Source organism: Vicugna pacos, chromosome 13 (assembly GCF_048564905.1).
Source record: "Vicugna pacos chromosome 13, VicPac4, whole genome shotgun sequence".
NCBI classification, from domain to species: Eukaryota; Metazoa; Chordata; class Mammalia; order Artiodactyla; family Camelidae; genus Vicugna; species Vicugna pacos.
Window position 1 is genome coordinate 54,648,784 of NC_132999.1, and position 23,323 is coordinate 54,672,106.

At 45.1% G+C, this 23,323-nt stretch overlaps 1 long non-coding RNA gene across 1 annotated transcript in view; it reads left to right on the forward strand.

Moving 5' to 3' along the window:
- LOC140700786 (uncharacterized) overlaps window positions 1-23,323 on the forward strand; it is a 70,403-nt gene that overhangs the window by 18,487 nt on the left and 28,593 nt on the right. Inside the window, exon 4 of the long non-coding RNA XR_012079471.1 lies at window positions 1,282-1,437. This is a non-coding gene — a long non-coding RNA (uncharacterized lncRNA). The remainder of the gene's footprint in view (window positions 1-1,281; window positions 1,438-23,323) is intronic.

Genomic DNA, 23,323 nt, shown 5'->3' on the forward strand with positions numbered 1-23,323 from the left:
TTTTCTGTTTCTGCAAAAAATGTTGTTTAGATTTTGATAGGATTGCATTGAATCTGTAGATGATATACACTGTTTTTAAACTGTCTTCAATGAAATATCACAAATACATGAAGACTGTATCATGAATATCTTTTATGTTCATAATATACTTCAAGATCATCAATTGTAATGGCTGGATAATATTCCACTGTGTGGATCTATTGTAATTTATTTAATCACATCCTATTTTTTCATATTTAGGTTATTTCCCATTTTTGATTTTATAAAAAATACATGATGGCTATCCTTGTATGATTATCTTTTCACACATGGCCTTCTTTTGATGGGGTGGTCATCACTGAGTGTTAACTGTAGAGAGAACATTGGCATAAGAAAGAACTTTGAAAACTATTTTCTTCTATCTCCTCCATTTTACAAATGAAAAACCAAAGGCTCTCAAAGCTTAAGTAATTTTTGAATGGTCATGCACTGGACTTGAATTCTAGCTTCACCACTAATGAGCTAGATCGGTTTAGGCAATGACCTTAAACTTAACCTCCCTCCGTAGATAATGGGAGTCATAGGGAGGTGGGGATAGCTCAGTGGTAAAGCACATGCCTAGCATGCACAAGGTCCTGGGTTCAATCCCCGGTACCTCCATTAAATAAATAAACAAACTTAATTACCTCCCACCCAAAAATATAATGGGAGTAAATAATACTTAGCTTACAGGACAAGTGAGTTAGCTCAGAGCCTAGCACAATTAGACCCTCAATAAATACTTCTCCTTCTCTTTCTTCTTAGCATGCTGGAAATTAGAACCCAGGGTCTTTCTTAATCTAGTCTTTCTACTACTGCAACAGAGGCCTGAGACACTTTCTAATTCCATAGTCTCACTTGAAATGAAGGGAAAATCCTTTCTCCTCCTATCTAACCACATCCTTATTACTTTAATTAACTAATGAATATTTATATTAAGTCTGTAACATACTTTATATGCTGTATTTATTTGTGTTAATTTATATCTTGCATAGTATGAAATTATAGTTTATATTCATTATTTGCCAGGTACTCTTCTAAGCACTTTATGAATGTTAATTCATTTAACACTTTATAGCTGAGAAAGTCGAAATCAGCTTGGACGTAGAAAGTACAAATCTGGCCGGCCATTTGTCAGTCTGGGATGACAGACGTGGATAAAGCCAGGTGCACAGTAACCAGGAAATTATTCTTCAGCAGTAGACGCTGCAGTTGTAAAACGTCATAATTCACTTCTGTAAGTGACCTCTGCTTTCTTTCTAGGGTGCGGCTCTCTGAATTTTGCTATTTGAGTTTGTCAGACGACTTCTAGAGAAGGATGGAATCTAAGCAGGAAACATCCCATTCCTGCCCTGAGGATCTACGTCACTTTGACACAGAGAGGCAGCCCTGATTTCCAAGCCTAATGCAGGGCTTCAGGTAAGGGACTACCGAACACAACATTCCACAGCTATCTTAATTTTGTGGTTTTCAAGGAAACAAACTCTGAGTCAACTGTGCAACCCAGACTTGATGTCAGTCCCTTTAAACACAGCCCTGTTCTGCTGGAAGGCTAACAAAACACTGCTTCACTTAAATTCCACCTGAACACCACCCTTCTCCAAAGTTCTATAGTACCTGTCTTTTTCTTCGTTTGGTTCCTTTGCTCTGTGTTCTCCCTCACTGCAGTGGGATGATAAATCTGACGTCATCAGATTACGAGCTTGTTCTTGGTCTTAGCTTGATTGGGCTGGGACCCAACTTTGAAGCCTCAACTCCAAGGCTGCCCTCGAGAAACCTGGGCTGCATATCATCTCGGTCCAGGGCTTCTCAAACTTGAGCTTGCATCAGAATCACCCAGAGAACTTGGTGAAGCCTGGGTTGCTGACCCCTACCTCCCAGGGTCTCTGATTCAGTAGGTCCAGGTGGGAACCCTAGAAGTTGCATTTCTAGCAAATTCCCAGGTGATCCCAATGCTGCTGATTCCAAGGGATCACACTTTGGCAGCAGTGCCCTAACTAACCTTCATCATCCTTGCATTATAGCATTTGTAAGGATGAAATGACAAGTGTGTGAAGAACTTGATTCAGGACTCAGCATGTAATACATGTACTCTATTACTTTTTTTTAAAATAAACTACTCAGATTCTCAGTCCACTCACCCATCTGTTCTTCTTCTGAGAGCCCACAGTCCAGTGGGCAGATAGACAACCAATTAATTACAACACAAGGCAGAATGAAATAAACTCTTTGCACAGATGTCGAAAGCACAGAGTCCTACTATAAATGTCATTTTGTATATTTCGCCCCACTGAATATATTTATCATGAGCATTTCACCATGTCATCATTAGAAAATCTCCCGAACTAGAAATATTAACTTCTGTCTCTGCTGAATTTCTGTTTAACCGTTCTATTGTTGGACATTTAATGTCTTCCAAGTGTTGCTAACGTAAATAACTCTCCTGTGACGATCTTTGTAGCTAAGCTATTTGTCAGAATCACAGATGACTTCTGGAAAGAGGCCTAAAGGCATGAACTTTTAAAAGTCTCCCACTGGCTACTGTCAAATTTCTTTCCATCTTGGATCAGAAAGGTTGCTGGTAAGAACTTCCAGATGTTAACACCTGGGCTTCTTCATACGATTTCCATGATTTTAAGACCGGGGGGTGGGTGGTCCCAGCAACATGTTTAGTAAGTGTTCACTGTCAGCCTCTGCCTTTCACTGCTTCTTGCTGAAACTAATGAGCATGTTGGTCCAGATTCTCCAGGAATCATCCACACTTTTCTTCCTTGCTTAGAGGACAGACTTGGGCCAGTGTTTGCAGTGCATGAGAGCCTGATTTCAACTTCCATCCCTAATGGTGCATGAATTGTTTTATGGGTTTCCAGTGAAGTGTGAAGGGTTGGGAGGGAAACCATTTCCTGGTGGCCTTTATTTAACCCCATGCTTGGCTGAAATTGGAATAAATTGAAGCAGGCAATAATGGAGCATGAAGTGGCTAAGTCTATGGTCAGCCCTCATTTAAAATAAATTGCTCTTCAAAGGGAGAAGCACCTGCACCCCCCCACCAAGGATGGACCAGCCTTACCTGTGACTAGAGCATCCCCTGTGGGCACTGGCTTCACTTGTTCCATCCTGCCCTTTGCATCTGAGGACTCATGCCAACCCCATGGGAGAAACCTCCCCAGACACCCCCAGTCCACATCTGCTCTCTCCACCCCTAAGAGCTGCCCCAGGAGCTCAGTTCTTTGTAAAACGCATTTCACTCAAGACTCACGCCTATTAGCGGCCCATTTTACAGCCAAGAAGGCTGAAGTAGAGAGGGAGCTGGCCCAAATGAGAAAGTAGGAGAGCTGGAGGTGGACGTCAGTCCATGTCTGCCCCATGTCAGTCTCGGAGGGCTGTCTGTGGACCACGTGCCCTGCCCAGAGTCTCTTCCCATTGGCAGTTGTTTGTTTGTTTTTATTGAAGGATCGTTGATTTCCAATGTTGTGTTAGTTTCAGGTGTACACACAGTGATTCAGTTACACACACACACACAAACATTTATATATATACATGTATTGTTTTTCAGGTTCTTTTCCATGGTAGGTTATTACAAGGTATTGAATATAGTTCCCTGTGCTATACAGTAGGACCTTGTTCTTTATCTATTTTATCGATAGTAGTGTGTATCTGCTAATCCCAAACTCCTAATTTATCCCCCTCTGGTAACCATAAGTTTGTTTCCTATGTCTGTGAGTCTATTTCTGTTTTGTAAATAAGTTCATTTGTGCCGTTTTTTTAGATTCCGCATATAAGTGATATCATATGTTTCTCTTTGTCTGACTTACTTCACTTCGTATGATCATTTCTATGTCCGTCCATGTTGCTGCACATGGCAATATTTCATTCTTTTATGGCTGAGTAATGTTCCATTGTATATATACCACATCTTCTTTATCCATTTATCTGTTGACGGACATTTAGGTTGCTTCCATGTCTTGGCTATTGTAAATAGTGCAATATTTACAATATATTGTAAATATATACATTGGGGTGTATGTATCTTTTTGAATTAGAGTTTTCTCTGTATATACACCCAGGAGTGGGGTTGCTGGATTACATGGTAAATCTATTTTTAGTTTTTTAAGGAACCTCCATATTGTTCTCCATAGTTTCCACTGTTCACATCATGTTTGGAGCCCTGGTCTGAGCATCCATCTTGTTTTATTATTATTATCTCATATCCTGGACTCCTGATGTACTGTTCTCTGGGTAACCCTACCTTAGCACAGGGTGGGCACAGTGTGGGTGCTTGGAAATGCTTGAAAATATCCTCTTTGAACTTCCTTTCCCTTCTTTCCTCCATCCCTCTCTTCCCAGAAGGCATGATTTTGGATGACTACACTTGTTTCAAAAAAATATATCCAGGAGGGGGAGATGTCTTCCTTTGCATTCTTGTAGTTCAATTTTTTTTTTAAGAGAGAGACCCAAGTTACCTAAATCATCCTTCCCCTAAACCTACTTTATGATCTTAAAGAAAGCAATACAAATTCTCACTAGTTCAATATTTAATACTCATGAACACTGACTGAGCAATTTCAGCTCCAATGGGAGACACCAGGAGTTCTATGTAACGAGCCCCATTCCCTCCCTGCCCTCCTTTTTCCCTTCCTTAGATATTTACTGAGTGGCCTCCCTGTGCCCAACGCTGGCTGGGGATTCAACGTTGAAGTAGACGGCCTTGGCTTTCTTGGCAATCCCCGTGGGTCAGGGTGACAGGCGCTAACCTCAAGGACGGCCCAATAGAAGGTCACTGTTTATCATTTCCTCTTTCCCCAGCTTTATGCAGTTATACTTGACAACTAAAGTTGTGAGATATTTGAAGGGTATATTATGATGATTTAATACATACATACATTGTGAAAGGGTCCTCCATCTAGTTAATTAACACATCTATCACTGTATATATGTGTGTGTGTGTGTATAGCTATATACATATACAGCTTTTTGGTGAGAACACTTTTTTTACTCTCTTAGCAAATTTCAGTTATATGATAGTGTTATCAACTACCGTCACCCTGTTTACACATTAGATCCTCAGACCTTATTCATCTTAGAGCTGAAAGTCTGTACCCTTTTACCAACCTCTATTTCCCTCACCTTCCAGCCCCTGACAAACACTTTTCTATTTTTTGTTTCTATGAGTCTAAGTTCTTTCTTTTTTTTTTTTTTTTTAGAGATTCCATATATAAGTGATACCATGTGGTATCTTTCTTTCTCTGGCTTATTTGACTTAGCATAACCCCCTCAGGATCCATCCACATTGTCACACGTGGCGGGATTTCCTTTTTTCTTATGACCAAATAATATTCCATTGTGTACAAATGCCACATCTTTATCCAGTCATGTGTGGATGGACACTTGGGTTGCTTCTGTATCTTGGCTATTGTGAATAATGCTGCTGTGAACATGGGAGTGCAGCTCTCTCTCTGAGGTCCTGTTTTCAGTTCCTTTGAATACATGCGAATATATACCCAGAAGTGGGATTGCTGGATCATAGGGTAGTCCTGTTTTGGATGTTTTGAGAAACCTCACACCGTGCTCCACAGTGGCGGCACCAATTTACATTCCCACCAGCAGTGCGCGAGGGCTCTCTTTTCTCCACATCCTGGCCAACGCTTGTTATCTCTTGTCTTTTCGATAACAGCCACTCCAACAGGTGCGAGGTGATACCTCACTCTGGTTTTGATTTGCATGTCCCTGATGGTGTCATGCTGAGCCCCTTTTCGGGTAAATTTTGGCCATTTGTATGCCTTCTTTGGAAAAATGTCTATTCAGTTCCTCTGCCCATTTTAAAATCAGATTGTTTGGGTTTCTTTTTTGTCTTTGGCTATTGAGTTGCATGAGTTCTTTATATATTTTAAATATTAACCCCTTATCAGATATCTGATTTGCAAACATTTCCTTCCATTCCATAGGTGGCCTTTTCATTTTGTTGATGGTTTCCTTTGCTGTGCAGAAACTTTTTATTTTGATATAGTCCCACTTGCTTATTTTTGCCTTTATGGCCTTCATTTTTTGGTGGCAAATCCAAAAAAATTATTCCCAAGACCGATGTCAAGGAGCTTACCCCCGCCCCGCCCCCCCGTGTGTTCTTTTAAATGGGATATCCTTTAGATGACAAATAGTACTGAAATGTGGGCTCCCATTTTCTTCTGCTCTCAGAATGGAATGATGGAAACTATTGCCAGGGTGTGATTTGTCCTTTCGCAGTCACCCAAGGGTCCCACTGCCCCTCCTCAGCTAGCACCTGCTGGCCCTGTGCACACTGTGTCCTGTGGGAGGCTGACGCTGAGTTTAGCTGGGCTCACGCTGGCCTCCTGTGGAAAACCGCTGCTCTGTGCACTGGGCTGCCGTTTTTTATTACTAAAATCAAACCATGGCAGTGCTTCTTCAAATCACAGAAAAATAAAACTAAGGGTGGACTACCTTCAGATACCTACTGCCTTTTGTCCATATCATAAGTGAGTGAATGGCGGTGTCTGATTTTGCTCCAAATTAAGTTTTTTTTAATTTAATTTTTGGGGGTAATTGGGTTTATTTATTTACTCTATCTATTTATTTTAATGGAGGTACTGGGGATTGAACTCAGGACCTCATTCATGCTAAGCACACACTCTGCCACTAAGCTAAACCCTCCAACCCCCAAATTAAGTTTAATCCATTGATACTTCATAATGTCTCTGCAAAGCCACTCAGACACTTTGGGGAACTGGTGGCCTGGCCTATCTGAGCCAGAAGATGCCCTCAGGGGCTGCAGACTCTGTACGGACTCGCATCCTTCCTGAGTTTGTGGCCCCCATTATGTCCCCACTCCCTCCACCCCTTCCCCTGCGCTCCAGGCATGCTGACCTTCTGTGTCTGGACAAACCACGGTTCTGTATCTCTGCTGAGGCTCTGCTCCCAGCTTCTCTCTCTTCCTGGGCCAAGCCTGGTCACATTTTCCATCATCACTCCTGCCGGAGGACTCCGCTGTCCTGCTTTGCACATGGAGAAACTGAGGTCCAGAGATGTGACTTGCGTTGGCCAAGTTCCCGCAGCTAGAAAGGGACAGAGCTGGGATTTGAGGCCAGGCCTCTGACTCAGCCCAGTGCCCTCTGCACTACTTTAGCTGCTAGTTTCCCTCGAGGTTTGGTGAGTTAAACAGAAGCAAAAAGTTCAGAGGAAATTGATGGCAAGGCAGAGTGTTTACTAGCGATGACCTCACCTCCGTGACAGTGAAAGGCAGAAAAGAGCTGAAAAGAAAATACCTTCCCAATGACTGAGCCGGCCAGCCAGGCCCTGGCTGACTCACCAAGGAGGTTTCACTTTATAAGGACTTCACGAAGGTCCTCCTGGGCGTGACTTCTGCCCTAAGTCCAGGTCTGGGAAGGGGCAGGTGGAGCAGGAGCAGGTTGCAGGGCTCCCAGCTTGAAGCCCTGGCTCCACCAGCTGTGTTCCCGGGGGCCCTTCCCTCCCCAGCTGGAGGGTGCTTCCTCCTCTGTCTGGAACCTGTCTCTCCAGCCTGGTGTATCAGCAGGCTCGTGTTAACAGCACCCACCCAAATTTCGATGAGTCTGGTTGCCAGCTGCTCCTCAGACAACTGGTCCCTGCAAAATCTTACCTGGCTGGATCTGGGAGTCCGAGGGTACCTCCGGGGTCCCCAGTGCTCACGAAACCTGGCTACATTCACCCCCAGTTTGTTTGTCCTTTCTTTTTTTTACCACCCCTCACCCCCTCTATGCCTTTTGTCCTTGAAGTCACTGAAAGGGCCTGGCCACAGTGGCCAGTGCCATCTGTAGGAATGCAGACATGCATGCCAAGAGCTCTTTTCCAAAGCTCTCACATCTCTGCTTGGTCCACGGTGCTGTGGTTTTGTAGAAAGTGAGTAAAAGCTGCTCTTACCACTCTGCTCACAGCTTGGTCCTGGGAGACAGCACTGCCTGCCCACTGCCCGCCCACTGCCCAGGCACCTCCTCACAGGGGCACACTCGGTGCCACTGCCCACTCCCATTTATCCTCCTCTTCTTCCAAATGATATTTCTCCCTGCGAGTTGCCTATACACATCAATGCCTGTGCACTGCCCACTCTCACCAGCCAACCCAAGAGGCAGTCCTGAGCTGTGTGTTTTTTGTTTTTTTAGTTGAAGTCTAGTCAGTTTCCAATGTTGTGTCAATTTCTCGTATAGTAGTTCATTTGTACATCTACAAACATATATTCGTTTTCATACTCTTTCTCGTTATAAGTTACTATAAGATATTGAATATAGTTCTCTGTGCTATACAGAAGACACTTATTGTTTATCTGTTTTATATATAGTAGTTAGTATCTGCAAGTCTCAGACTCTGAGCTGTGCTTTGATTCCTGGCGGTGAGGACTGTGGAGACCCCCAGCCACCTCCACGCACCCTTAATACAGCTCATCATTACCTGGGAGGTTGGACTATCACCCACGCATTTTAGAGATGGAGAAGCTGAGGCTCAGAACGGTGAGCAATCTGCCAAAATCTCATGATGGGGATGGCTCGGGAATGGGCCTCTAGGGGTCCGCCCTCCTGTGTTCAGCAAAAGGGCACGAGGCCATCCCTCTGATCTCAGCCTGCTGCAGAGGCTCTCACCCAGGATCCGTCAGGAAAGGACCTGCAGCCAGAGCCTTAGGGACGCAGGAGAGCAATCTCAGGAATTCCTGGCACCTGCCAGAAATTGATGGAAATAGTTGACGGATGACATCTCACATCGGCAGCCGACTGATTGTCAGGATAGGCAGTTGTTTGCACTCCGCTCAGAGCCGGGGAAATGATTAAGCCGAAGGCTGAGGGCTAGACAAGGGAAGGAAGTGTGGATTTTGACCCAAGGCTACAAGCTCTCTCAAGTGCAACTGAGGCAGTGAACCAGCAAACCCCCAATAGTCGGTGACCAGCGCCTGGCTTCACTGGGCCAGCAACAGGCTGCATGTTGGCGTCAGGTAAACGGAGCCAGGGCCCAGACTGTTTCTGCCATTCCCTAGCTGTGGGCCTCGGGCAAAGTCCCCTCCCCTGCCTGAGTCTTGCCTTCTCATCTGTAAAATGAGACTGTCAACCCTCTACTTCACAAGGGAGTCGGGAAGATCACATGAGATAAACCAAACCAGGTAAAGGGCTTTGCCTGTGGTGGATGCTTGATAAATGTAGATTTCCTGTCTCTTTCCACCACATGGACTATCAGTGCTAATTTCAGCTTTGGGGAGAGATAAACCCTAGGTTTGCATCCTACCTGTACCATTTCCTGGCTGTTCAACCCGGAGAAGGTCATTTCCACTCCCTGCACCTCAGCTTCCTCTGTAGTCATGGGGGTGATGAGAGATACAGGGTAGGGTTTGCAGCAAGGTTCCAGGACTACAGTGTGTAATGATATCTAATGTTCAGCAAGCTCTTAGCTGAGTGCCAGCGGTCTGGATTGGGGTCTGAGGTTCTGCATTTCCAACAAGCTCTTGGCGGTACTGATTTTGCTGACCCAGGGACCACACTTGAGTAGTCAGGTGGCAGATGGAAGCCTGTGGGACTGTGGGGTAGGGGGCAGTGGTGGAGCAGAGGCACTTGCTGGAAGACTTTTAAGTGGGCTGTTGCCTTCAGGACGGCCCTGTTTTGAGAACAGCCAAAGATTATCTAGCAATTAAATATATCGTTGCTGGGAGTGGGAGAGCAGTTCTTGTTCCCTGGGAGCCTGAGTGCAGGGAGGAGACCCACAAGTCCCTGTTACAACCCAAACCGTGAGAACAGGGGTTGCCGGAGCACAGGCCCCCAGGGGTTCCGGGACAGGGCCCTCGCCCAGGCTAGGGGTCAGGCAGGCTGACTGCAGGTGAGGGCCCTCAAGCTGGGTGTCCAAGGAGGAGGAGGAGTCAGCCAGGTGGAGGAGGGGGAGGGCAGTGTCCAGGCAGCTATGGTGTGGGAAACAGACGTGCACCCAGGGCATAGCCTATCTCTGTGTCATTATTTTTACAGCCTCGTGCAGAGGAAAGCACCCAGGCTTGGGAGGCAGGGAGAGCTGGGGTCACGCTGTGACACTGTCATGCTGTGTGACCTCATCAAGGGACGTTCCCTCTCTGGGCCTCAGCTTCCTCTTCTGTAAGGTGGAGGTGACGCTTCCTCTCCAGTGCTTTGGGGAGGGCGAAGGCACACAGAGGCAGCGTCAGGCGGTGTCTGGATTCCAGCAGCTGGTCAGTCAACCAGTGCGAATTCCTTTTCCTGGTAACAGGGAAATCTGGTGTCGGAGCATAGGGGTCCAGGTCTTCCAGGGGACTCCATGGGCGGGGAGCCCTTGTCCTTGGGTGCTCGACACGGCTCCCTTGCTCCCCTCCCCCAGCCAAGCTTTCAAGGGAGGACTGGGAGTGTGCCAGGGTCCCAGGGAGCTGGGTCTTGTCAGAGCCTGAGGTCTTACACCCCTCATCACTGCCTGGCAAGAAACCAGAGACCTGGCTGAGATAACAGGGCTGTTATCGTAGTAAACAGACGCCTCCTGGGATAAAGAGGGAAGAATAGAATAGCCTCTGTTTGTCCTCCCCTGGTGTGACACCCAGTAGCACCCGACCTCCCAGCCGGCTTGACTCAGCCCCAGGGGCCCAGGGCTGACCTGACTTCACGGCAGCCCCTCCAGGCCCACCCCCCTCCCAGCCGGCTTGTCTATGTGTTTATTTCTCCCTCTCAAGCTGATCTGTTTACCCAGGGGGCAGCGCAGTGTGGTTGACAAGGGCGTGGGAATGGGCGCCGGATCTGGGCTTGGATGTCTAGGATCCAGTTCTTTGGGTGGGTTGCTTACCCCAAAGGCAACCAGCCGTCCTGGTTTGCCTGGGACTGAGGGGTTCCTGAGACTTGGGGCTTTCAGTAAAACAGGGACGGTTCCAGGAAGATTGGGACATTTGGTCGCTCTCTTTACCTCTGAGACTCCATTTGCTCAAATGACTTGTAAAATGGGGATAATTATCTCTGTTGGGGTGATTAAATGGAATAATGTGAGGAAGCGTCTACAATGATGGTTTCAGTTACTTCTCTACCTGGAGGAAATTGCAGGGCTTGGACCTTGACTTTCTCACCTCCCTTATTCCCATAACCTTTTCAAGTAGACACAGGAGCAGATTTAGGATAGTGTCTGCATTTGAGAAATCATTAAACCCATCTTTTGCACTTTGATCCAAAATGCCTTTTGATTGACGAGACTAAAGCAATGAACAGAGTTGGGTTCGTAAAGAGAGACGGGAAACCAAAAGGCTAGGCCCACTTTTGATTCTGCGACTAACTGGCTGTGTGACCTTTCACAAGTCGCTTTGCCTCTCTGGGCCTCAGCTGTCCCATCTACAAAATGGAGGGTTGGACTACGTGGTCTTTAAATGTAGCCTCCAGCTCTAACACTCCATGGTTAGATGCTCATTACCCTGCACGCCGTAATGGAGGGAGTACTGAGGATGAGACAGTTTGAGTGGTGCCAGTAAAAGGGTGGGAAAGAAGGAACCAAGGTTTTGGCACCTTCTTAAGCACCAACTAAAATTCGGAAAATAATGCAAAACGGAAAGTGACTAAGGCATTTTATAGATAGAGCTGATGTCTGCAAAGCAGGCTGGGCATGGTCTCATGATGCCAGGCTATTGGTCATTTATTTACTCACTCCTCTATTTAACTGTTCATTCATTTCTTCCTTCATTCCTCCCCTTGTTCATTCATTCTTTCACTGAGTGATTCACGTCGTGATTAACACCATAGATGCTGAAGCTGATTTACCAGGGTCACATCCCAGCTCTGGCAATTCTTATGCGACCTCAGCCAGTCACTTGACTTCTCTGTGCCTGTTTCCTCACCTGTAAAATGGAGACAACAGTAGTACCCACCTTGTGGGGGCTGGTTTTCACGTTAAACATGTAAATATACGTAAAGTTCTTAAATCAGTGCCTGGCCTTTACAAAGGGTAGTACACATGTTTGCCATTCCTGTTTAATCTTTCACGATTTACTAAGAGATGACGATGAGGCAGGCACTGGACTGGGCAGCCACCAGGGATTCAGAGCTTCAGGGCAATCCCCAACCTTGAGGAGGTCACCAAGGGATGAACTGGCAATTAGAGTCATCTGGTATGTGTTGTAGTGTTGTGCAGGTAAGCACAGGGTGCTATGGGAACGAAGAGGAGAGGCACCCAGCCTGGGTGGGATGGGCTCCAGAAGGGGTGTGTACTCAGGAAGGCTTCCTGGCAGAGGTGTCTCTTGATCTGGGTCTTGAGATACAGGTACAATTAGCCAGGAGGTGAAGGGGTGGGGTGATGGGAACCTCTGGCAGAAGAAACAGCTTGTGCAAAGGCTCAGAGGGGAGAATATGGATGCTCAGGGGACAGATGTGGTTTGCTGGGGCGTGCTGGTGTGTGGGTAGGTGGTAGAAGAAACCGGAGAAGCAAAGCCTTAACTATGCTGGACATTCCAGGACTGTTACAAAAATTAATATTTTACCAACTAAGCCAGTATGTCCAACTTTTAGAATCATGCTCCACATAAATAAAAAAGTCTCCATTATCTGGAGATTTATTTATGAATAAATTATACACATGTAGAGCCACACAAATCTATCATGTACATTATAAGACACACAAAAACAGAAAAAATTTAATTGTTTGGGGTTCTTTTTTGCTATTGAATGAGTTCTTTATGTATTTTGGATATTAGCCCCTTATCAGATAGATGATTTGCAAATATGTTCTCCACTTGTTTGGTTGCCTTTTCATTTTGTGGGTGGTCTCATCTGCTGTGCAAAAGCTTTTTTGTTTGATGCAGTCCCACTTTTTTTTTTTTTTTGCTTTTTGTGGCCTCTGCTTTGATGCCAAATCACCACCAAGACCAATCGATGTCAAGGAGCTTACCACCTATGTTTTCCTCTAGGAGCTGTATGGTTTCAGGTCTTACGTTCAAGTCTTGGATCTGCTTTGAATTAGTTTTTGTGCAAGACAGTAGCCCTGTTTTATGCGTTCACATGTGGTTGTCCAGTTTCCCCAACAGAAATAAAAAGGATACATACAAAGAGAAATTCTGGTAGATTCTCTCCCTCACACCAGTGGCTTTTCTCACGCAGCTCCTACAGTGCACCTCCCTTCCCCCACTCTGAAGCTCACTACTTTATACTCTGGGGTGCATCAAAGGACGGGAGGCGGGAGAGAGTGTATTTTTACTTTTAAAAGACTGTTCTGACATTGATACATCCTGGAATCCTCGTGGTCATTAAAATGAGGGTATAGTTGTATATTACTAACACTGAAAGGTGCTACTGTATTAAGCTCCTGTCCTGCAGGGTGACAACTGCGGTTTGCCCAGGACTGAGTCCTTTCGTGGGGTGCAGAGTCTTCAGTGCTAAAACCGGATCTGTCCGAGTGAACCGGGTTATCCTCATAGTATTATCTAGAACAATCCAATTGTGTAAAGAATGTAAATGAATGTTTAAAAAAAGAGTTGGAAGGCTGTTCATCCTGAATACTAACAGTGGTTAACACAGGGTAGTGGTGGTGGGCTAATGGGAAGTTACAATTTGCCTCTACTGCTTTTTATTGAATAATGTGTTTTGGGTTTTGCGTACCTGCATTAGATATTTTCTGATGAGAAATATGTATTATTGTGTGATTTGAAGAACATGAAAAACAAGAACGTTGGGACTCCATTAGCAAGCAGGACACAGCACAGAGGGAGGCTGAATGAGACAGTAGGCCGGGGGCAAATTAGAGGCAGTTATAGAATAAGGTGAGGAGGGAGAAGGGGCTTGGACTGGGCAGTGGTGGTGAGAAAAGATGGGCTCAGGAGGTTAGTGACAGAAAAGACCCAAGAGGAGTCTGACTAATAAGCCTTGAGAAAGGGTGCAGGTTTCTGAGTGGTGCCACTAACTAAGATGGATCATTCAGGAGAAATAGAAACTTTGAGAAGGAGGGATAAAGATGGGAGCTCTGGGGGGCTGGGAGCACACTGTTGGGTTGGATTTGGATGCACTGATGTGCCTGTGGGCTACCCAGAAGGAGGTGTAGGAATGGGGTTTATCACAGAAGCTCAGGGAACTGGCTACATACAGACCAGTTTCTTGATTCGAGTCACTGTCACCAGCGCCCTCCCTTTGTTTTTTTTTTTTTTAACACTTTTATTATGGTATGATTCCTGTACAGCAAACTGCACATATTTCAGATGTACAATTTGATGAGTTTTGATAGATGTATACACCCATGAAACCACCACCACAATCAAGATCCCTAACATTTGCATCCCTCCCCAGAGGGTGCAATTTTTGAACTGCCAATTTACCTTTCCCATCCCCTTTACCCCTGGTAACCATAAATTTGTTCTCTTTGTGAATTTGTTTCTGTTTTGCAAATAAGTTTATTTGTGTCCTATTTTTTAGATTCCACATACAAGTGATAACATATGATATTTTTCTTTCTCTTTCTGGCTTATTTCACTTAGTATGATAATCTCTAGGTCCATCCATGTTGCTGCAAATGGCATTACTTCATTCTTTTCTATGGCTGAGTAGTATTCAGCCTTCTTTATCCAGTCATCTGTCTATGGACATTTGAGTTGTTTCCATGTCTTGGCTATTGTAAATAGTGCTGCTATGAACATTGGGGTGCATGTGTCTTTTTGAATTATATTTTTCGCCATATATATGTCCAGGACTGGGATTGCTGGACACGTGGTAAGTCTATTTTTAGTTTTTTAAGGAACCTCCACACTGTCCTCCATAGTGGCTGCTCCAATTTACATTCCCACCAGCAGTGTAGGAAGGCCAGCACCTGCCTTTGAAAAGTCATCCAGACCTTCAAAGACATGCTCTCCTGGCCTGGAAGTCCCTTCTGACTCATGGCCTGGTTTGAAAGGAGTTCGGTTTTAAGACACACTGCAGTAATCCACTGCTATCACTCGTAAGCAGCAAAAAAAATGACTCATTTGCATTGTATGAACAGTTTCTCTTTTCTACCTTTAGCTAAAAAAACCCTTGTGTAACCTTCCATCTTTTTTTTTTTTCATCCTCCAGAATCAGTGTAGTGATTTCATTCCTCTTAAATGTGTTGAGACTTATTTTATGGCTCGGCATTTGGGTATCTCAGTGGGCCCTTGAAAACAGTGTGTACTCCGTTGTTGGGTGGAGTGCTGTTTAAATGTCAATTAGGTCGAGCTGGTTAGCAGTGTTGTTTAAGTCTACTATATCCTTGCTGACTTTCTGTCTACTTGTTTTATCAATTACGGAAGTGTTGAAATTTCCAACTCTAGTGGAGGATTTGTCTATTTCTCCTTCTGGGTGTGTCAGTTTTGTTTCAGGTATTTTGAAGCTCTGTTATTAGGCACATATATATTTCAGAGTGTTATCTCTTCTTGACTAATGGATCTATTTCTCATTAATAAATATCCTTCTTAATTTCAGGTAAAATCCCTTGTTCTGAAGGCTTACTGTGAGTTTAGACATTTTACATTTAATGTAATTATCAAATAGTCAAGTTTAAATCTGCTGCCTGCTACTTGCTTTCTATTTGTCCCATCTCTTCTTTGTCCCTTGATTTCCCCCTGCCTGGCTTCTTCTGGATCATATATTTTTAATCGCCCCATTTTATTTTCACTCTTTGCTTTATTTTTTAGTGGTTGCATTAGGGTTAATTATGTACATCTTTAACTTTTCACAAAATATTTGCACACTTCACGTATTTATTAGTCCAGGTTTAGCCAAAGAAACAGAACCACTGGGAGTGATACATGACAAGGGATTTATTATAGGAGTTTGACCTTATGCAACTCTATAGAGCTGGCTAAACAGTCTCTAGCAGGCTATGCTCTTTGTGCCTGATGCTGGCATACTACTAGCAGTGGAGGGAAGGAAATTGGGAAGGGGAGACGGATTTAGGGGTGAGTAGGAACAAGCCAGCAGCCACACATCATCTCTCACTCCTTCCAAGATGCCAGCCTCAGGGATGTGAACGACCTATGGGAGAAAGTGGGACTTCTCATCCTGAAGCTAAAACACGTGGGCCAGGGATCAGAAAAACTGTAGGATGATCCAGCAGGGGCTGGAGGGACTGTGGGCCCAGCTGCTGGCTCATGATGACAAGGTGACCCAACAGTTAAGTGCCAGTGTAGGCAAGCTGCACCTGGCGTCGCTGCACCTGGTGTCCCTGCACCAACTTTTTGAGGGACAAAAAAAAAAAAAAAAAAAGCAAGTGACCACTGCTTTATTTCACCTTCCAGATGTTGTAATAAAATGCCTCTGTGACCCATGCTAACTTGGAATTATACAAGGAGAGAAATTCTGGGAAAGATGGTTCCAGCTGAGCTGACTTGACACAATGCAAATCCACGACAGAACAGATAGTGTAAGAAGCTTTGTAACAGTAGATTTCCATTGTCCATTTTGTCCTTTTTGTGCTATTATCATACATTTTGCTTTTACATATATGGTAAACCCCTCATACATTGTTATTATTTTTGTTTATTTTTGAAAGAAGTCAACCAATGAGGGGAAAAAGACCTTCATATTACTCACATGTTTATCATCTTTGGAATTCTTCATTCCTTTCTTTGGATTCAAGTTTCCCTCCAGCATAATTTCCTTTCACCTGAAGGACCTCCTTTACTATTTCTTGTAGTGCAGGTCTGCTGGTGACAAATTCTCTCAGCTTTTGTTTTTCTTTTCTGAAAAAGTTTTTATTTCTTTTTCATTGTTTACAGGGTATTGTTGCTAGATATAGAATTTTAGGTTGGCATTTTTTTCTTTCAGCACTTTGGAGAGGTTCCATTGTCTCCTGCTTGCATAGTTTCCAATGAGAATTCTTTTAATTCTTACCATTGTTCCTCTGTATGTGACATGTCTTTTTTTTCTCTGTTTACTTTTAAGATTATTTTGTTATCACTGTTTTTGTTTTTTGTTTTTTTAGCAATTTGATTATGCACCTTGGTGTGGGGTTTTTATGTTAATCCTGATTGGGGTTTGTTGAGATTCTTGAATCTGTGGGTTTATAGTTTTCATCAAATTTAGTAAATTTCCAGCCATTATTTCTTCAAATATATTTTCTGTTTCCTCCTTTCTTTCTCTCTCTCTCTCCTCTCCTTCTTGGACTTCAATTACACATATGTTAGACCATTTGATGTCATATCACAGATCACTAAGCTCTTTTCATTTTCCTCCCATCTTTTTTTCTCCTGTGCTTCAGTTTAGGTAGATGATATTACTGTATTGACCTTTAGGTTCAATTATCTTTTCTTCTGCAGTATCTAATCTGCTGTTAATCTCATCCAATAAAATTTTCATTTTAGATAGTATATTTTCATCTCTAGAAATTATATTTGATTCTTTTTTATATCATCCACTTCTCTACTCATTATGATTATATTTTTTCTTTAAACATGTGTAGTTATAATAACTATTTAACATCTTTTTATACTAGTTCCATCATCTCTGTCACTTCTGGGTCCACTTCTATTGATTGATTTCTCCTCTGGTTAAGGAACACAGTTTCCTGCTTCTGGGCATATCTAGTAGTTTCTGACTGGATGCTGGACATTATAGATGTTATGCAGTGGAGTGTCTCAGTTGTATTGTCTTCCTTTAAAGAATATTGGACTTTGTTCTAACATGCAGCTAGGTTCCTTGCAAATCAACTTGATCCCTTTGAAGCTGGTTTTCAAGCTTTGCTATGGCTGGTCTGGACTAGCCTCCCCTCTAGGGATAGCACAGTCTATGGAAAGACATGACTTCTACAGTTTCCACTGGATGTTTGAGGTTTTCACTGAGTTCTCACCACTCGGACTGGTTGCAGCTCAAACATCTCCTGTCCTATCTGTGCTCTGGGAATTGTTCACCTTGCAACTTTCAGTTGTTCCTTGCCCAGCCTCAGGGAATTTCACCCTAGTACTCAGCAACAACTCCAGAAAGTCCATGCAGATTTCTGGAGTTCATTTTCCGCAGAGCTTCCTCCTTTCTGGCACTTTGCCACACAACTTCTAGCTGTGCCCCTAAACACCAATCTCCAAATGCTCAGTTCAGCAAGATGACTATATTCTGTGTGGGATCGCTCTCCCTGAACCATGGTCTGGCCTATGACTGCAGGTAGAAAACCAGGACAATCAGGCCACCCCGCCACATTTGCTTCTCTTCTCTTAGGGATCATACACGTGTTTTTCATTGATTGAAAACAGTTGTTTCACATATTTTGTTCAGTTTTCTAGTTGTTTAGGGTGGGAAGGTTACTGTTACTTCATCACAGAAGCAGAAGTCAGGAACTGATATAAAGAGAAGCTCTCCAATGGCTCAGTTTAAATGTTACCCCTCTCCCATTAAGCATTTTTTAATTTCTGTCTCTTTTGCATTTAGCACCATCACACTCTGCCTTGACTTATAATCACATACACATGTGACTGTCTCAGTGGACTATAAGGGCCTCAAAGATGGGCACAGTCTTTCTTATCTCAGTACCTTGTCTGAGCCTAACCTGCGATGTACCCTTGGGAGCTGAGGCAGGATTTCCTTGTGTGGCTTGGCAGTGAACTGAAGTGACCCTGATGAGGCAACGGGCATCCCAGGCTGAAACCCAGGAGGACCGGCTCTCTCTCGAGTGTGATCACCAGTAGGCATACTCCCAGGTAAAATCACGAGCATGCACAATTCTCCCTTATTGGGCAGGGCACTGAGGGAATGGTTAAAAGAATCTAAGCCTGCCCAGACTTGCCAAACACATCATCCTGACATTAGAGCTCACAAAGCCTCAGATCTTGACACAATGGAAGGGTTTTACCACAGGTGCCCTTATAGCATCAGGTGATCCCTCAGAGTGAGGCCAGGCCAGTCCCCAAGGGGAAAGTACCTGTGCTGAGTGTCCAGGAACTCAAGCTGCTACTGCTCTTGCCCACCTTCCCTGGAAGTGGAGGGAGGATGGGGAGTGGTGAGGTCTCGGTCCCAGCCCTAGCTCTGTGATTGTGATCAGCTGACTCAGTTTCCCTACCCTACAAAATGAAGCCTCAGACAGGATGAGCTTTTCCTGCTCTAAAGAGCTGGGTTCTGGCAACTGATGGGTTGATGGTTCCTAGAAGTCTCTGGTTCCCCAAGCTAGTGATTCTAGTCTTCCAACAATTGATGATTCTGGAACATTGGCTTTCTGTGGCTCTGTGATTAGAACAATTTGTGACTCCTGAACCATCCATGATGCTGTGACCCTAGGCTTCTATGGTGATGATTCTATGACACTCTGTTGGGTGGCTGTGTGACCCTGGAGTGTCCACGGCATTGATCTTCACCTGCAGCAATGGCCCTGGTGTGCTAGGATCCTGCTTCCTGTCTGCTCAAGATCTCAAACCTGCTCCATGTTCATTGTTCCCAGAGTCATTAATTCTGAGTGATTTACTTATGGGAGCCAGAGAGAAACAGAGGTACAGGGAAAGCCAGCCCAGCTGTCCTCGCCTGAAAGCACTGAATTGTCTGCCTGCCTGAGAGAGCCTTTGTGCTTGGCTGTCTGGTGAGGGACTGGCTGGGCTGGGCCGGGCCGGGCAACTCCGCATTGCACCCATACCAGAGAGAGGTTCTGCCTTCCCAGCCCATCATCTGGCATCCGGCTTCCCCGATGGTGATCCTGTATTCCAGCAGGAGGGGTGAGCAGGAGAGCAGGCGGGGCCCCTTGCTGATTCTGCTCCTGCGTTCTACTCTGCCTTATGCTCTGGTGTGACAACTCACACCCCTTCTCTTGGCTGCAGCCTCTTCCACCTGTAAATGGGGGAGTGGTGCCTCCCTCTCGGTGGCTGCAGAGGGGAACCCACGAGAACACATCACATGTGCTAAGTGAACTGGGGACTAAGGGTTGGTTCTTGTTGTGCAAACAACAGGGTTAATTCTCCAGGATCCCATGTGAGCCCTCTCCTGCACCCCCCACAGAAGGTTCTCCAGGTTCCGGGGAGAATGCTGGGCACCAGGGAGGTGGACAGAGGACCAGTCGATGGCCAGGAGATCACCCCTTCTGCTGTGCTGGCTCCCTGGCCTAGGTCACCCCAGGAGACTCTGGCTCCGAGGAGAAGGCTGCCACCGCGTCCCACGTGGTGCCGGTCACCACCACCGACAAGGAGAAGGTCACGCTCCCCTCCTCACAGGTTCGCCCTCCCCCGACCCCAACCCCCGTGGCCACTGCTGTCACAGGAGCCGCTCCAGCTCCAACTCCTCGTGATAAGCAGGGCCACAGGAGCTCTGCCCCTGTCACTTATATCCAACTCAGTTTGTCACTTTTCTAACCAAAGGAGGATCCATAGGAAAGAAATCCCTCACTCAGGGGCCGGTTTCGAAGGTTAGGGCTGCAACTGAGGCGTTTCTTCTGCTGGCAGAGTTCCGGCTGTGGGGATGCTGCTAGTGGGGGCGGAGGGGCGGGGGGAATGGGGTTACCTATAAAGATGCCCTTGTTTTCTGGCTGGAAAGTCCCCACGTTTCCGGTTCCTGAAAGTCAGATCATGGCAAAGCCGGCAGGGATAAGCAGGGCCCCATGTGGCAGTGAGGCCCGAGTCTGGGAGCACATTTTTTTTTTCCATTCCACAGGTGACTTCAGGCCACCCTGGTGGCCTGGTCATGCCTTCCCTTGTTGGCCCGCAGAGTCCCTCAGGAAAAGGTGTGCGTTTGTGCAGCTGCCATTCCTGCTTGAGTCCACTTTTGACCTTTAGGGTCAAATACCCTCTGTTACCGAAAATGGTTCTCTTTTTACACATATTCACGGGTGTGTGCCCGCACACCCACCCACCCACACACTCATCCAACGTTCTCCTTTCTTTCTCTCTCTGAAATTGATGAGCAGGTTGAAAGCCAGCACCGCAGGGTCATCACAGACCCCGCTACTGCGCTGGGGGGGTGGGCTCGCCGGTTACCTTAGCAACCAGGACATTGCTGTTTTGGCTTTTATTGTCTGGTCAGGACTGTACATTTTCTGGTTTGAGTTTCGTAACTTTGTGGCATTTTAGACAATGTTGTGTTTGTACTTTGTTGTGTAGAGTAAAAGGATTGTGTTGAATAAACAGAATATTTATAAGAGTGCAAAAATAATAAAATAAAATAAAATAAAATAAAATAAAACAAAATAGGGAGAAAAAATGTATATGTCTAACTGAATTGCTTTGCTGTACACCTGACACTAACATTGTAAATCAACTGCACTTAAAGAACAAAATTAATAAAATAAATAATAAAATGGGAAAAGTAGTGGTAATTCCCCTGCCAGAGTTGCCATGAGGCCTGAATGTAATCGGGTGACAGTGACCACCTATGGCCTCTGTCAATTGTGGCTCTGAGGTTGAGGTTAAGGTCACAGGAATCAGATGATCTATTTAAATCTCAGCTCAGCCACTTGTTGGCTGAGGGGCCTTGGGCAAACCATTTGGCCTTTTCTGCCTCAGTTTCCTCTTCTTTCGAATGGAGCTGATAGGGACAGTGTGAGGATTAAATTTTCTAAACATGTAGATCGTATAGCACAAGGCCCGGTATATGGCTGATAGTCAGTGGAGCCAATAGGACTATTATATACTCCTCATGATACCCGAGGACCCAGCCTGCCTGGACTTCATCCATGAACTCAGGGAAATGCAGGTACCTGGGGGGTGTGCAACATGGCCTTGGAGACAGACTCTGGCTAAACGGCAAATAGGGCTTTATGTTGGGGCTTGGGATTTCTTTATATGGAAGGAAGCCGAGTGTCCTGTACCCCTCGCCCTGTTGGCCCCACTGGAATTTCTAGATTCCTAAGTCATTGGTGGAGGAAGCACCTTTCCTCTCCCCTTGAGTCTTCTGGGAAGGGTTTGGTCTCTGTTTTGGTGGCTTGTTGTGGGGTTTCCATGGGGCTGCCTGAGCTTGGCGACTGCATTGATCTTGGCTACAACACCCCTGGTACCAAAGCTGGCTCACCTTCCGGGGGATGAGGAGGAGAGCGACGGAGGATGAAACCAACACTGGGCCAAAGATGGAAAAACCTGTAATGGATCAGCATCGCTGGGCTCAGGCTTCGGAAGACTTTCCCCTCCTGCCTCCGAGGCCAGCTTTCTATTCCCTCTCTGTTCCAGTCTGTTCCAGTTTTGACGTCTAAGGCTCCCAAAGGGTCTGAGAGTAAATATGGGCCTGGTACTCAGGCTCCAAAAGCATGCATTCATTCTCCTACTCATTCATTGAAGATTTTATGGAAATTCACTTATTACATGCCAGGCTCTGCACTGGCATTTGGGGAAACAGCGGTGGACTTGCCCTCAAGCAACCCGCAGTCTAGAGGACCTGGTCAAATTATAACATAACTGAAACAGCAGTGTCATTAAAACTTTTTTATGTGTTTGTGACACAGATCCATTTAAGAATAAGATGGCAACGAGAAGCCTCCTCCCCAGAAAATGTAATAAGCACGTGCACATGAAATTTTGCTTCCAGTCTGAGGATGTTTATGGAGTCCCTGACACCCATTTGAGAACCCAGATCAAGAGTTCTGAATCAAAATGGGAAAATTGCTGAAAGCCAGGCAGGAGGCTGTAGAAATACAGAGTTAAGGGATGTCTCTTAGTCCAGGAATTCAGGAATGACTTCCTGAAGAAAGTCACATTTATTCATCAGCAAGCATTTATTGAATGCCTATAATATGCCATCCATTGGTGATATACCACTGAACAAGAAAAGCAAGGTTCCTACTCTCATGGAGATTATGGGCTAGTGGAGAGAGATAAAGATGTAAACAAATAAATGGATGAACACGGAATGTCTGGAGGTGATGGGGAGGCTGTTTCAGGGGAAGTGCCAGGGGGAGGGCACAGTTCATGGGAAGGCTCTGGCTTGATGGTGGACATGAAAATGCAGACCTTGAGGAAGACTTTAAAAAAGCCCAGTGTGGCTGGAGCTTAGTGAGCAGTGTGAGATAGAATTAGAGAGATGAGTAAGAGCCAGATGGACCTTGTGGTCAAAGGTAAGAATTAGGATTTTACTGGTAGTAGGAAACCATTTTTCTCATTAAGTTTAAAATTTTAAGTTTGCATAAATGAAAGCAGCATGCACATGTCTTTTTAAAACGGAAGTATAGTTGGATTTCCAATGTTCTGTTAATTTCTGGTGTACAGCATAGTGATTCATATATATATATATTCCTTTTCCTATTCTTTTTTCATTATAGGCTATTACAAAGTATCAAATATAATTCCCTGTACCATACAGTAAGCCTTTGTTGTTTATCTATTTTATATATAGTATCTGGTATCTACAAATCCCAAACTCCCAGTTTACCCCTCCTACCCCCTTTCCTCCCTGGTAACCATAAGTTTGTTTTCTATGTCTAT